Source organism: Anas acuta, chromosome 1 (assembly GCF_963932015.1).
Source record: "Anas acuta chromosome 1, bAnaAcu1.1, whole genome shotgun sequence".
NCBI classification, from domain to species: Eukaryota; Metazoa; Chordata; class Aves; order Anseriformes; family Anatidae; genus Anas; species Anas acuta.
Window position 1 is genome coordinate 64,382,120 of NC_088979.1, and position 13,802 is coordinate 64,395,921.

The following is a 13,802-nucleotide window of genomic DNA, read 5'->3' on the forward strand; positions in this document are numbered from 1 at the left end:
TCTTTTCTTTTCTTTTCTTTTCTTTCCCCCCCCTCTTTCTCTCTTTTCTTTTTTTCTCTTTTCTCTTTTTTCCTTTTTTTCATCTTTTTTTTTTTTTTTTTTTTTTGCCAAGAGTCTAATCTTTTGATATTGCCGTTCAGATAAGCTTTCAAGGGCTAGTATTTTTTTTAAAGTGCTTAATACATGGGATTTGGGAAGGTGAGGGTCTAAGAGAGCTGCTGGCCTTGAAGTTTCTGAAGAAAACAGCTGTGGGGAGGAGGACAGAGAAACTCAGCTTAACCTTACCAACCCTATGAAGTCAGCTGCCCTGTGTCCCTTTCTGCTTTAATTAAGACTGGCAAAATATGCTTGCCTCAGCCCAAATCTTGTCTAAAAGCCTTTACTGCTGTGATGAGTGAAATGAAAATGCTCAAGCTATTTTGTTCACCCATAAAAAAAAAAAAAAAGCAGCTTACTTTAAATGGATAATAATTTGCAGCTGGTTGAGTTTCCCTGGTAATTAGGTTTATCCCTCTTAGAGTTTTTGTTTTTCTCATATTTTCACAGTTTCAAGTCTGATAGCCCAAGTATTTAGAGTAGTTTCTCACGTCCAAACTACTCACATTAGTTTATTTATAAACCCTTAGGTTTACAAACTAATTCATAGATATAAATCACCTTTAAAGTGTGAATGTCAGCCTTCATCCTTTCTTTTCTCATTTTCACTTCATGGTAAAGTTAAAATGCTCAAAATATTCCCATATTCTCCTCATGTATTTTTACAAGGAGTAAATTAATTTCAGATTCAAGAAAAAAAAGATGCAGTAGATGCCTTTTACACAAGAGGGCAGATCTGCTTCTCCTTTCATACTCTGTAGTCCCCTGTTCCACCTTGTTCACCAATAACTTCTGCATTCAGCCAGGTATCTGGGTCTAGATATCACAGAGAAATCATGGTATTAGAGAAGGGTTTTGGTCTGAACAAACACTACCATCTAGGGATGGTCTAAAGGCTTTTTATACTGCTAAAGCAATGCCCATAAGAGTATAAGCACACACTTATAAATGCTCTGTTATATAATTATCAGTGTGGTTACAGAAGCTAATCTTTGGGTTTGCAAGCCTAGAAAGAAGAAAAAAGGAAAAAAAAAAAAAAAAAAAAAGAATTTCCAAGACTACAAAGAGGCAGGTTCACATACGGATTTTTCATCCTGTCCCTTACCTCCCTTCCTCCCCTTTCCTCAAAACAATTTTGAAGTCTCAGACCACAGGCACCAGTTTCCAGCCCTCTCTGCTGGCTGAGTATGAAGATTTCATTTTGAAGCCTTCTGACAGGGAAGAAGTGGCCCCAACCTGGAGCCAGGCTGGGGGCTCTGCAGCTCACTTCGGTGTCTAGGGAGTCAAGCCAATATCTGTGACACACTCCTCAGGCTGTCAGCAACCCAGCACAAGTGACAGTCCACTCCTTCTCCCACAAAGGACTGATTTAACATAAAAAAAAAAAAAAAAAAAAAAAAAAAAAAAAAAAAAAAAAATTGAGGTCCTGTATGATGATACTGTCATACAGCTGCATTTGGTACACCATATACGCCAAAAAAATAATAAAAAAAAAAAGTTGCAAATTTTGAAGAGCACCAAAGGGTTACTTTTTAAGAGAAAAGGCATTCTATATAAACCCCTTGTCTTGCAGCTCCTGGAAGTTTTAGAAAAATATGCACAGTGTTTGCCTTCTGAATGCCCTTAGGCAACGGCTGGAGTCAGAGAATGGGAAAAATAGGACTTTTTATGAGAAGAGATCTGATAAGCTCATCAGAAAAAAAAAATAAAATAAAAAGAGAGAGACAGAGAGAGAACTGACCAGAGCTTATCTGTATATCTTTCTCTTGTACTTTATAGTGTCCTTTGACTCTGTCATACCTCATATATTTCATGTACAGGAGCAGATTATTGCTGTCACTACTGTTGTTTGGTAACTGTACAGCTAAAGCCACCTGTTGGAGACCATGTCAACACAAGAGCCAAATGCCACCCGCTGTAAAATAAAAAAAAAAAAAAAAGGAAAAAAAAAAAAAAGAAGAAGAATAGGAGTAAAGCCACTCATTTCAGACGCAACTGAAGATTTACTGGGATGTTGCTGGAAGAGATTTTGGAACTTTCCAAAAAGCTGGGCTGCTGACTGTCAAATGTGTTTGCTTTTCCATTTTAACAATCAATGGAAGCTGCGTATGTGGAGAGACTGATGAACTATTTCTCACGTCAATCATAATTAGAGAAGTGCTAATCATGTTAAGGAGTTGTTATCATACATTAAATTAAATGAATGACACATGCTCTTGTACAGTGTGCTCACCAAATGACAAACCCATCTAAGGTACTCTCTCTTGCTCTCTACATCATGAATGTTTGGCCTACAAATATATAGTAATTGATGCTTTTAATTAGATTATGGCAGTGCATACAGTAAACAGTATTCCTGTTATCTGCTAGACATCTTTTTCCTTTTGTAGAGACTTCTATACAGTCAAGACATTAATGGGTCTACCTTCTAAATATATTCCACAATGTTGTTGAAAAATTGCTCTAAGGACTTGAGCAGTACTATAGAATCACAGAACCATTCAGGTTGGAAAAGCCCTCCAAGATCATCTGGTCCAACCATCCCCCTACCACCACTGTCACCCACTAACCCTGTCCCCAAGCACCAGGTCCAACCTCTCCTTGAACACCCCCAGGGGCGGTGACTCCACCACCTCCCTGGGCAACCCATCCCAGTGCCTGACTGCTCTTTCTGAGATGAAATGTCTCTGAGCAGAGTACAGGAGGATGATCACTTCCCTGGTCCTGCTGGCTGCACTATTACTGATACAAGCCAGGATGCTGTTGGCACTCTTGGCCACCTGGGCACACTGCTGGCTCATGTTCAGGTGAGCATCAACCAATAGTGAATCAACAGGGAGGAAAAAAGGAGATTGTGTGAAAGTGCCCTCTGAGCAAGCCAGCAATGGAAGACAGCTAATCAGCTGTGTTACAGTGGGATTTGGATTCCCTTAGCTAGGTCAGTACAGGGAAGAAACATCAAGAGGTACTGAAGTGGCATATCCAAAAATTTTCTTAGCCACGGCTAAAAAGCAACTCTTCTGCAATCAAGAGAGATTTGGCTGAACTATGTGCTTGTTAATAGTGAAGGGAGGAGCTTGTGAGAGTGTATACATGTATGTACATATACACAAACAAAAAAAGTTTACATACAAAAAATGTGTACATACATGTACACATACATAAACATGAATGTAGGGAATGTAAAGAAAAATAATACAAATTAGAAAATATGCTGTGTAGCAAAACAGAAGAAAATACAAGCCTACTGGCAGGCTGCCTGCAGAGCACATGGGGCGATTCACCTGACCTTATCAGCTTTCCTCAGCAATTGATTTTGGTCACTGCAGGGTGCTGTGCTGCCTGGCTCTGTGCTCAGAAGCAGTACAGCCTGTCTCTCATCAGGCTTACAGACTGCTGGAGGAATTGTAGTTCTACCAGGAGCAAAATACTTACCGTGATACCAGCCAACTGTTAGAGGGAGATGACAATCTATCAAAGATGGTAATTAAAAAAAAAAAAAAAGAATTTGTATTGGTGTTAGTGAAAAAGCAGAATGGCCTTTTTTTGACGATAATTGTGTAGAGATCTTGGAGCACCATGCACATCCCAGAAGTGTGGGAACATGCTGATTCTGTGTCAGCAGCAGACTAACTTCGGCTGTTGAGCCTGACATCAGACATTAACAAACAGAAAATAGCAAAAGGCCTGGAAAACAAAAGAAGGAGAAAAGGCAGAGAATTTAATGTTGATCCACATGGCTTTATGAGAAATCAATCCGTTCATAAAAAAGTCTGATTTCCTTTTTTTTTTTTTTTTTGGCAAGATTACCAGTTTGCATGATAAAGAAGCTTGACGGAAGAAGAAATAGGAGGGCACGCCCTCTGACAGGTATGGCATCACAGCCAAAACGTGCTGTGATGTTACAGCCAAATGAGAATCATGCATCAAAGAACCACAGCTAGACAAAAACCGGGCGATTCCCACTGGGTAGGTAATGGTATCCTCAGGAATATCAACTCCCTACGGCAGCTCGAGAGGTGACACTGGACAAGGAGCAGCACAGTCACCTGGGACAGTGCCAGCAGCCTAGATCCTGGGTGTATAATCAGAGGAGCAGTGAATTAAATTTAGCTCTGTTGTCAACATAGATAACAGCGAGTAATTCTGGTGTCCTGATTTTCAGAAGGATTTGAAAGGCTATGGAACCTGCAGTGAAGAACTACCAAGATGAATTGAAGGCTGGAAAAAATGCCTTGTACTCACAAACTGGAATAATCTGGTAGTTCTTAAAAACAGACTGAAGGGAGGTTCAATTTCTGTGTGCAATTTCTGTGTAATTTCCTGTGTGAGAAAATATACATATATATATATTTGGAAGCTAAATCCAAGTGCATTCAAATCAGAAACAGTGACAGACATTTTCAGCTGTGAGACTTAGTTGCTGGAACAAACTACAAAAGAAGATGCTGCGTTTGCCATCATTAGGTGTCTCTGAGTAAGGCCAAATCTTTTCTTTTCCCTTTTCTTTTTCTTTTTCTTTTCCCTTTTCTTTTTCTTTTTCTTTTTCTTTTCCCTTTTCTTTTTCTTTTTCTTTTTCTTTTTCTTTTTCTTTTTCTTTTTCTTTTTCTTTTTCTTTTTCTTTTTCTTTTTCTTTTTCTTTTTCTTTTCCCTTTTCTTTTTCTTTTTCTTTTCCCTTTTCTTTTTCTTTTTCTTTTTCTTTTTCTTTTTCTTTTTCTTTTTCTTTTTCTTTTTCTTTTTCTTTTTCTTTTTCTTTTTCTTTTTCTTTTTCTTTTTCTTTTCCCTTTTCTTTTTCTTTTCCCTTTTCTTTTTCTTTTTCTTTTTCTTTTTCTTTTTCTTTTTCTTTTTCTTTTTCTTTTTCTTTTTCTTTTCCTTTTCCTTTTCCTTTTCCTTTTCCTTTTCCTTTTTCTTTTTCTTTTTCTTTTTCTTTTTCTTTTTCTTTTTCTTTTTCTTTTTCTTTTTCTTTTTCTTTTTCTTTTTTTCTTTTTCTTTTTCTTTTTTTTTTCTCTTTCTCTTTCTCTTCTTTTTCTGTTCCTTTTTCTGTTCCTTTTCCTTTTTCTTTTCCTTTTCCTATTCCTGTTTTTTTTCCTGTTCATTTTCCTTTTTATTTCCCCCAAAAATATGGAATTATGACCTTTGTTGTGAAGCAGATGAGATTTGAGTTATCACAAGAAGTTGTCTCAACACATCAGGATAGAATAGAGAACTTGCTCCTACCAAGACAGTGCAGGTCACATCCATGTAGTGAAGCCCATTAAATGCCACTGCAGTTTCCACTGCTGAGTCTCTGGGACTGATAGTTAATTTTAAAAATTGACTGGGTTTCTTCCCACTTGTGGCTGTGCTACAGTGGCTGGAATAAGGTTGCTTGTACTTAGCCCCAGGCATGGATGTGGGAGAGGAAGGATGGCTGGAAGAACATGTGCCGGGAATGTGTTTAGATATCCCAGATAGTACTTTGTGGTGTGAAACAGACACACATCGCCATCCAGGCAAGCACTCTTACCTGTTTATTTTAGTGCTGCTGGAAGCTAAACATGTTCCTGCTTTTCCTCAGTTGCCACGTAACATCCCCTTCTGTTGTCACAACCCAGCTCTTGCACTTGACCAAGACATCTTGGCTGTTTGGAGCCACTCTTGGCTGGTTTCTCTCTCTGTCAGACATAAAGTTTCAAGTGACTCAGTAGGGTCTTTCTGGAAAAGATGAACTTGCTTAAATGGAATAATTTCTGTAAGTATTCTTACATCTAAGTTGTAAATGTTATTTAACCCAGAGCGACTACTTTGTGTTTGTGCAGTGGATTTCATACACACTGGGGAGTGTTTCAGACCTGTTGTCTTTAACTGCTGATGGGATTTGCAGCTATGTTTGTGAATTCCAGCTTTCCCATTTACCTCACTGAGCTCCAAGTTTATACACTGAAAAGAACTGGAATAAAATATTAACACCACACGGCTAAACAGAGAACGTTTGTACAGTATCCTGCACTACATTTTTCTCTGCTTTCCATTGGAAAAAGAACAAATAAGGCAAAATGAGGCTGAACGTCTATAGCAATACATTGGTTTAGAAAACATTGTCTTTACTTTAGAAAACAAAACACCCTGACTCACATATAATTTATGTGGAGCATGCAGCTGATTTAGAGAAGGCCTTAAAATGACCCATTAATCCCAAATCAGCTGGAAACTAGAATAGCTGTAACTGATCTGTTGTCACAACAGCAGTACACAGAAGTCATAGGAACAGACGGAGAAGATAACACTGCTAAAATGTAGATGTTTTCCCACAGTATCCTCAGGCAGCCACAAACTCTTTTATAGTTATCAAAAAGATATAATTACGTTAAAAAATATAATTGATGTCCTTTTCTTACCTATTTTATGTAAAACAGAGTATTGCTTACTCTTTGTCATTTACGTATTTTTTACCTTATAATTTTACTATTTTTCTTTTACTCCTTGAAGTATTTATATTTCCAGCCCACTCGTTCATTCTCACATATCAGCACATTGCTTACATGTTAGGATTTACAGCAGAGAATTCAGTTTAAATCAGAAAAAGATTGAATTCTAATTAAACCAGTTCTGAAGCATAAAACAGGGATAAAACTCTTATTAACTAGAAATTTGTCATCCCTGACCAAAGTTAATAAATAAATATTTATTATTATACTAGATTTTGGTTTGTTTTCTTATAATTCCCTAGACATTTGTTAGTAATAGCCAATTAGTTCCAGAAGCATCTGCAGCCATGAGTTTGCTGGGGATGCTCAGTCCTGCAAGCTTCTGAGCTTGGTATGAAACTGGAGGAGGGAAGTTGGGAAACTCCCCCTCAAAGTGACCACAGCATATATGGAGTTACATCTTTATCTCCAACCCTTCTTGGAGGAAATGCACAGCCTGCATATCCTGTTTTGTGGGCACACATGCTGTAGTGGCAGAAAATGTGTGTTGCAGAAACCAAGAGAAGCACTCCTCTCTGCACAGCTCTTCTCCAGCTGATTAATGAGGGGGGAATTAGGACCAACCAACGTCTGTGGAATGATGGCAAGCCACAAATTATCCAGCTGTCCCAGCTGGGAAAAGTGAGTCTGTCTCCCTGAGTGGGCGGCCCAGTGCCCACACAATTGCCAGAGACCTTACTGCCAATTGTCATTCAGAGGACGTTTGTCCTTAGCCCTATCTCTCCACTTTCTGCCCACCCCTCCAATGGGGGAATTCATCTGTGGTGACCTGAATGTCCCATTACCCTTCACAGACCTTCTGCTCTTCTGCTTAGGTCGTTCTGATGGCCCACCCATGCTGAAGCCTTCCAGTGTCTTCTTCATCTGAACTTGTATGACCTTCTTACTACACACTGGGGCTTCTTTCTGAGAAAGCCCTTCATGGAAAGGTTAAGGAAGCACACAAGCCATCAGCATGATAAGAACGTGCAGCTTGCAGTCATCACCAGGATTTTTAACTGCTGTTTGCAAATATGAACAGATCCACTTTCCGCTGCAAAAATTTCTTTGATACAAAAGGCCTGCTCTTGTCTGGGCTGGTCACATGGAGGCTTCCGTGTTTGTTTGCTGCATTTTTCTTGTTATTCATAATTTATTTAGAACTGACCCTGTTCAAAGTCAAAACAAAGACAGTATGTTCAGTCACTCAAATTATAGTCTGTTCCCCAGGGCAATAACCCAAGACTGCAAAAATTCATACAAAGCCTTCAAAAAAGAAGGAAGAACAGCAGCCTCGTTATTTGGCAAGCAAGAGCTATGATTTTGTTGAGACTTGCATAAAAGAAACATTATTAGATCTTGTTTTGTCCTCTCACCAAGGATCTACGCATAAGAGTAAATTATTCAAGCATTCAGGATTTAGGGTATGCCAGAATAGAAATGCCCATCACCGTGCCCTCCATTTGTCCTATGTTCCTCAAAACAATCCTCCTGTGCTGGGCTGCCTAATGATCCTCAAAATGTTGGCTTGCTGATCAGATGAAGTGACTGGCTTTTCCACTGAAAGATGGTTCACGTCAGAGCTGTGAACCGCAGAAGAGCAAGCTAGGAAAAATTCAGGAAGCTCTCTCAGTCAAGACGAGAGACATACGGATGTTTACAGCTCTTGAAAGACTCAGCAGCAAGCTTCAGAAAGGAGGCCACAGGACAGTGATTACATTAATAAAAATAAAGATTTTTTTTAATTATTTTTTTATTTTTTCCTGGAGATGTACTTGCTGGCTTGAAACTAGCTTCCCTGCAAGCACAAGGAGGTGATGCTCAAAGTTCACTGTCCAGCAGGCACTCGGGCATCACCTTCTGGTTGTTGAAGTGAGTTATAGGATGAGGGACCTGTAGGGGAGATACACCTATGGAAATGTTACAAAAGCCTAATTCCAAGCAGGCTTCCTCAAACAGACTCTTCTACTTTCTTTTATTTTATTTATTTATTTATTTATTTATAGTTTTCTGTGTTTGTTTTTGTGTGTGTGTGTGTGTGTGTGAGTGTGAGCTTTTTTGTTTGTTTTTATTTTTCTTTTGTTTGTTTCTTATGATTTGTAGTCAGAAGTATAGAGTTGCAGATCGATGCAGTATTTCCTGATAATTTGCCATTCTTTCTGCTACTCTTATAGCACAGCACATCTAAACTTAGCTAACCGTGACCTTTTAATATATATTTTTTTTTTCAAAATTTCTCACTTAGACTTACCATACCTTTCTTTTTTTAGATCAGTGTGATAGTGATTTTTGGAAACTGAGAGACTACTGTGGGGAAGAAGGATTCTTGCTCTTATTTCTACTTATATGTTTTCAGCCAATTTTGGAGACAGGTTACCATGTATTGGACTTTTGGTCATATGTTGTTATAGTTTACTCCTCCCAAAAAGGAAATTATTTTCTGAATAACAGCATACATAGACGGATCATGTTTATGAGTCATTTTGTAACACTGTTCTCCAAATCTGCTCTAGTTTTGGCAGTTTATGCCTGTAGTACAAAAGCTTTATTCCTTGGATACTTTCCCCAGGTAGATAACATGGAGTCAGAAACAATATTGTGGGTGGATCAAACTGTGTTTATTTCACAAGGGCTAATGAACAGCCATGGTATGGCAGAAATTTTTATGACCTCCACTTAGTTTAATATGCAACCACCTACCATTTCTTAATGAAATTGCTGACTACAAATCAGTCCTATGGACCATTTGAAAGCTTTAAATGCATTGTTCACTGGTGGCTTTTTTCTGGACTGTGTGTTGACCTTTGTGTGCCTTCTCTCTAATTTGTTAGTGAAGGTGCAAAAATGAGCAGCAGAAACATCAAAGCAGAAATCCCTAACCCTGCCATTTAACCCTCATCAGAAGTCCTAAAGCGTTGTGATATAACTAGCTGAGGTGCTGCAGATGAGTGTAATGCAGGTAGAACATTATAACTTTGTGGAAGAAGCAGGCAGAAGGACAAGATAAATCACAGAACTATAAGAAATAAAAGGTCTTTTTTACCATGTTTTGCAACCTGAAAGAAAACCCACTAAATGCATAAAGCGAATCATATGACCCAGTAGTTCAGTAAAACTGTCATTACATAGGATGCTTTTTTCCCCCACTGTGCTAATTTAAATCACTTCTGCAGATGAAGAGGAAAATCTACATACACTTCTTTATGAATTTAAAGAGAAAAGGCCAAGAGCAGTATTCTCATTCACTTCCATGACACAGCAAAACTCTTCACAATGATCAAAGTTATACCCTGAATCACAGTCTGTGTGACCTTTTCATTTATTTATTTGTAATAGCTACCAAAAGCAGATAAAATCTTCACACTGTTATCTTAAAGGGCAATGAGTGAAGGCCAAACACTTATGTTTCTGAAGTCAAACAAGCTATAAACCAGTATCTTCTCTACTATATACATGTAAGTTTATCTTGAAAATCCAGAGCTAAGTTTTGGGATAGTCAGGTCTTTTGCTCTGACCAGGTAAGAGATTTGGGGTCTGTTGATCTCTTAGGAGTGTTTGACCAACACTGCCCATGCTAGTGCCTGATCCATCTGCATGTGGCCCAGGACCTATTGACCTTTCATTACATAAGGACCAGAGACAACCATTCCAGATTAGTTATCTCCTTCTTTTCTTTCTCTCTGTCTATTTTTCTGTCTGTTAGTGCTTGAACAAGAGAGAGGATTCCTGTCTGAACTTGACTTAACATTTGCCAGTGAAGACCATTAATCCCAGAGACAAGGCAGTCTCCCATCTTGTTTTCTCTTCTGCTTGAAGACTCCCCTCCTGCTCCTCCTCAGCTCTCTCCCAAACCCTGTCAGAGAGATAACAGCTTCTCCTCGGGGGCAGCAGAGACTGTCTGGGACAGTCAGCCCCAGACACCCCAGCTCTATTTGGCAGGTCAGTCACTGTTCAGGTATGAACTTGGCAGATGCGTGATATGATCTACCTGCCCTCCTTTTTCTCCTCCGAAGGTCAGTGTGCATGTTTTGCTTGCAGCACCCAAGTGACAAAACTAGCAAGGCTGTGGAGATAAAGAAGAAAATGACTGAGCTATTGAGGACTGAGAAAATGCAGGGATAAGAAGGAGAACCAGGCAAGAAAAGCTAGAGCTAGCAGCCAGCAGGGAACCAGCAATAAAAGCCCGTAGCTCCCCTTGGGTTTGTATAAACTTTCTACTTTTATATCCATGAAAGTGACTCACAGCTCCCGCAGAACTGGATTTCAGGATGACGAGGCAGAACCTGGCAGACGGCCGTCCCATGCTGTTCCTGCTCTTGCTCAGCACTATTTCTCTCCTCCCACATGGCATTTGCTTTAAAACACCAGAGCTGGTTCGAGGGAAGATTTTGCAATGCTAACATGAAGGCAAAAAATAAGAACTTATCTTTCAAATAGTTTTCCTAATTAACTTGATATGAGGAACCTGACAGGTAAGGTTTTCAGGTTCCTGGGCTCTGCAGAATTCGGAAAGACTTTCAAGGGAGAACAGCCTGTTTGCTACACTGCTGCAAATGTCTTTTTGTATGGTCATACTGTGTGCGTGTATCACCCAACAACCACTAAGAGCCCTTGATAATTTTCACATACATTGTTAGAGGAGTAGTGTTTTCAAATATATGTGTGTTTTGTTTTGTTTTGTTTTTCCTACAGGAGTCAAGAAAATAAAAAGCTAGTTAGAGAAACAAAACTATGGAAACATACAGGGTTGAGGTTGTCTCCCCATTAGACATCAGGGAATCCACACCAAATGCTCCAAACAAAAGAGAGGTGGCAGTTTGAACTTCTGCATTTTTGATAATGCCAAGATTAATACAAAACTATAAAAGGAAAAAGGAAAAATTGAAAAGAAAAAAAATATACTTTCCCATTTCATATTTGTATAAAGCAGTAGGAGCTTGTTCTTGTTTTGAATTGCTAAAAAGTCTCTGCTTCTTATTGTATCTGGTGTATATGTTGCATATGTATTGGCATCTTTGCAGATTTATTATCCGATAGATAAGGAACTTCAACACATCCTTGTTTAAATTCATCTGTATTTTAAATTCTCATCCTGGTCTGAAAGGTACTAAGGGATTTGTCAAACAAATGTAAGGATTTGCTATTTGTCAGTTTAAAATCCGTTACCTCGGCTTCAGAAAAGAAATGTTGTTCTGGTTTCTATGAGTTTCTGGTCTCTGTCAGGGTTCCTAGGCACTATGGCAATACAGATAAATAATATCTGCAGAGAGAGCCAAATGGCACAGGTGCAAAAATAGTTTGTACCAGCTGAGCAGAAAAACTGTGCTTCTTGTGCTTCCCTTGTTTTGCAAGGAAATTTTAATTTTCTTGATAGAAAGAGAGAGAGAGAGTGGAAACCTCTAGGTCATGCTAAAAATAATTAAAAAATAATAATAATAAAAAATTGTGTTTTAGAAATGCCTCTGAAGTGCCTGCTGAGAGCTGTTTACCCTCTGTCTTAGCTCCTCATCCTTTCCACACACCAGGATCCCATAACAAGCTGTGCTATTTTTGTGTTTTCATGCTGAGGAGCTGGGTTCCCTGGGATAGAGTGCTGCAGGTGAGGAACCAACCTGAGAGAGAAGAACAGCCCCTAAGCTCGCTGAACCATAGCTCTCATAAGGTCCTACAGTCAAAGTTTCAATTCATTTCAGTTGTTTTCCCAACAAACCAAACATCAATTTTAGGAAGCAAACGTTTCATTGGAAAAAAAAATAATAAAATTGATAAAATTTAAAAATATATATTTTTTTCTTTTTCACTAGAGAACGCTTTTGAAGGAAAATCTGGGGCAAGTCCTAATCAGGAATTAGAGCATAATAGTCCTATGGGGATGGCTTGTGATTTCCAGTATCTGGGCAAAGGAAATCAGGCTCTGCACAGCCACAGAATGACAGAAATGAACAAAATGTACCATTGCAAGACTACTATTTCTCCCAGTTCTTAGTTGTGGTAGAGGACTATTGAATGATGTTTTCATCAGAAACTCAGATGTCTTTAAGAGCAGAAGACCAGAACAAGTTGCATGGTGTTGCCCATTTACCATTTTTTTCAAATGGTTAAATAAAATTTTGATCTTTTACTCCAGGCCTGAAGACACAGGACCGAACAAGAATATCAGCTTTAATTTTTCAAAATGACACCTTCAAGTCTTGTGATAGATAAAGAAAGTTGTTAAGGTAACATCCTTCCCTGCCCACACATATACAACCCTTCCTTACGCTGCAAGCCAAAGTATCAGGGGGCCATTAACACAATCCAGAAACACATTTTTAATCTCTAGTTTGTTGAAATCTGTCTCATTGTTTGTCTTTTTCTTAACACTTGGCATTGGCAATAACTAATGCTGCCAACGTTTTCTTGCCAGGAAAGATATTTCTTTCTTCTCTGGAGCTCCAGCAAGGCCTGGAGAAACCTCCTGCTACGGGGCTGCCTATCACCCCTCACCTATGGGGAGGGCAGCAAGGAGGGTGAAGGAAAGAGAGGAAATTCCAAGCATGAAGGAAAAAAAAAATAGGACCAGTTTGGGTCAAGATCAACAGGGAAAGGGTCAAGGAGCTCCAAACATCTTTCTTCTTCTTCTCCATTCCTGCAGAAATTCTGCTTAGAAGTTACTGATAACCTCTCTCCTCCCCTTCTCAGACACAGCACTGCCTATGACTTGCCCCAAGAAACACTGCTGGCAGAAAGCTGGTGGCAGGCCTCAGAGTAACCTGATTGACCTGCAGCCTACTCTAGGCTGATCCACAAAATGAGGGCTACCAGGACCAGGCCCCATGAGTTTTCTTAGCAGTCTATATCATGCCTATGGGTTAAGACACCCATTTGCATTGGGGAACCCTGACCACACAGTGATTGGGGTTAAGCTGATCTCTATATGGGGCAGATCTCCACCTGCTTCATATTTTTTTTACCCTCCCTGTGAGGTGGGGTGACCAGGAGAGGCATTTTTAGCTGGCCATTTACAGCCGGATGATTGCCAGCTCCTTTTCGCCGCCTGCACACCACAGAAGCGCCAGATCGGGCTTGAGGATCTGGCCCATTATTTTTTGATTACTGTCCCAAGGATAGAAGAGCACCCTCTTCACTTGTCAGCAGCTAATAGGTCACAAGCTGGCCAGTTTAGCAAACACGAAAACAATTTGCCAACAGCAGGGACTTACACCCTAAAAGGAGAGGACAAGCTCTAGCTGGCAACCCCATCACCACCCCGAACAAAGG

At 39.5% G+C, this 13,802-nt stretch overlaps 2 long non-coding RNA genes across 6 annotated transcripts in view; both read right to left on the reverse strand.

The window, feature by feature from the left end:
* Positions 1-13,802, reverse strand: part of LOC137855512 (uncharacterized) — a 69,916-nt gene that overhangs the window by 38,029 nt on the left and 18,085 nt on the right. For 3 of the 5 annotated variants that reach the window (XR_011095779.1, XR_011095782.1, XR_011095778.1), the window contains exon 2: positions 5,603-5,790. This is a non-coding gene — a long non-coding RNA (uncharacterized lncRNA). Of the gene's footprint in view, positions 1-77; positions 913-1,896; positions 2,012-3,531; positions 3,784-5,602; positions 5,791-13,802 lie in introns of those variants that run through there. The other 2 variants (XR_011095780.1, XR_011095783.1) reach the window with 2 other exon arrangements.
* On the reverse strand, positions 9,013-12,249 carry LOC137855522 (uncharacterized). Its single transcript, XR_011095786.1, has 2 exons — positions 10,786-12,249; positions 9,013-10,605 (listed from the first exon to the last, which is right to left on the reverse strand). It is a non-coding gene; the product is annotated as an uncharacterized lncRNA (long non-coding RNA).